This window comes from Neofelis nebulosa, chromosome X (assembly GCF_028018385.1).
Source record: "Neofelis nebulosa isolate mNeoNeb1 chromosome X, mNeoNeb1.pri, whole genome shotgun sequence".
Classification (NCBI taxonomy): Eukaryota; Metazoa; Chordata; class Mammalia; order Carnivora; family Felidae; genus Neofelis; species Neofelis nebulosa.
This window is the reverse complement of record NC_080800.1, coordinates 106458915-106461228: the sequence shown is the minus strand read 5'-3', so window position 1 is coordinate 106461228 and position 2314 is coordinate 106458915. Positions and strand designations below refer to the sequence as shown.

At 41.3% G+C, this 2314-nt stretch overlaps 1 pseudogene; it reads right to left on the bottom strand.

Moving 5' to 3' along the window:
- Positions 1–1875: 1875 nt before the first annotated feature.
- LOC131503302 (U6 spliceosomal RNA) lies at positions 1876–1974 on the bottom strand (annotated as a pseudogene).
- Positions 1975–2314: the final 340 nt, after the last annotated feature.

Here is a 2314-nt window from a genome sequence, read left to right as displayed (position 1 = left end):
GATCACCTTTCCTTAGGGGGAAAGGCAGAGGGTTTTATCATGCATATTACATCATCCTCCTTTGGGGGGTGGGGATGGAGGGCCCTAGTGCAGATTACCACAGTAGTGCTGACCAGAAAATTTCTGACTAACCTGTTAAAACTACATTTCTGGGAGAGATTGAAACTGCAAAATAGATTAGGTGTTAAATCCTGGTTTGGCAATTTGGCATAGCATAAGTGCTCCATCTTGGGCCTGTGTGTGTGTGTGTGTGTGTGTGTGAGTGTGTGTGTGTTTTAACAGTCTTATGTGAATTTATGGATTAATGATCAGAAAATCTTTTGAGATTCATGGATGAATCTGGCTGCTAAAGCTGTCTCAGGCATTCAACTAGTTTATGATATAACCAGTTTATGCATTCTGAATGTTCATATCCTTTCTCTGAATTATTTTGTTCCTTTCTCATGTTTTTATAAGAATTTAAGACCTTCTTCACTGAATCATATCAGTATTCCCTATAGCCTAAGATTCTACCTTCAACTCTGGCAGGAAGAGAAATTTTGTGGGAAGATAGATATGTTTGCTTTTCATGACATCAATCTTAAAAGTTTAGAAACACTCCCTAAAAATCCTAACTACTCCCCAATTCATTAAGGATCTGTCATACATAAATGTATGTATTAAATACTTAATATCATTATTAAGTATTTTATATTTGGACCACTGTATTTTCCTACACGCTGATAAACAAGTAATCTGACTAATCTTTATACATTGAATTGCTTGATTTATTACCAGAATAAGTTGGGTGTTTTGGTCTTTTATAGCTGCAGCCAAAGACACACAAAATAAACAAACTGAATAGGGAAAACATTTGTGACAGTTAGGCCTGAGGGCACTGTCAAGCTCTCCTGGCATTCAAGATCCCTTTTCAGGGAAACCAAAGGGCATGACAGGACCAATTGTCAAATCAGGCTAGCATCAAATATCAGTAACCAAAGAAAAATGTAGGGACTGATGGCAGACCTGGGTGAGGACCTAAGTACCAGGTGGTATTGTAATGCCCCCGATTTAGAATCCGAGAGACCACCAAGGAGCTGATGTTGATGCAAACTTACGAGGGTTCATTTGCAAGCTCGAGCTTGGGCCCAAGTATACCTGACAAAACGGAGCAGGGACTTGGACCCCTAGGTTAAGAGGTGTAGCATTTTTATAGGGGCCAGTGGCCAATGAGATTGTAACACACACAGAAAGTTGCATAGTCATGTCAGTCCACATGCAGGTGGCCAATTGATTTACAATTTACCCTATAGTAACTGTTTGAACTAGCCTATTACTCTGGTCAGAATTGGCGCGCAAGTTTGGCGGGCAAAAGGCTGGGTTTAAGAATTGGCGCGCAAGTTTGGCGGGCAAAAGGCGGGGTTTACATTCTTTGGCGGTTAGGGGTTCCGCATTCCTATATGAGCTGGTTCCCAGTAAGGGTGTGCTCAGCAGCTTGACTAGGGTGGGGGAGTGTCTTAAGCAATAAGTAGGTCATGTGGGGGTTATACATGAGATGGTGGGTTATACATGAGATGAGACTAAAATGGAGTTAGTCTTGCTCTGCTTGTCCAGGGGTAGGGGATTTTTGTTAAATTCCTTGGGTCCCACAGTATTAGACATATATGTGAGTTTAAATGACCTCTCTAACCTTCTTACCACATATAAACTGGACGGTCATTTAATTTCAAGATAAGAGTTAAGATAGTGTTGCAGGATTCTTTTACCTCAGTACCCGGTATTCTTTGTCTCTAAGCTTTGAAGAATGAAGAGGTGGGCACAGAATAAAAGGAGCAGCAGGCAAAAGTTTATTAGAATATAAGATTAGAAAGTAAGAATATTATGAAAGCTCTCTTTACAGAGAGGGGGCATTTGAGTGTCATCCTTGCATAGGGGCCATGCTAATCTTCTCTGTATCCCCCCAATTTTTGGTATATGTGCTGCCGAAGGGAGCACAGAGACAGGACATTTGAAAGTGAATGCCCACGACTGTAGGCAAGGGACTTTCTTTTATAAAGATTTGGTCTTGGGAGGGGTGGGCCCTTCCCTTCCCCCTCATTCCTTCTCAGATTCTACCCTTATTGGCCTGATAACTCTATGTGCTGGGTTGTCCATTCCTGATTGGCTTGATTCCATTGTGTGAGGAGTCAGACTGTGGTCATACTGGCCCTCATATATCATAAGTTTTATGGCTTACTTATTTTAGTTAGGTATTTTGATTGTTAAATTCCTGAGGGGAACCTGAGGGGGAGTAGGTAGTGTCGCTTACATTCTTAAGAGGAACCTTAAGACTGAA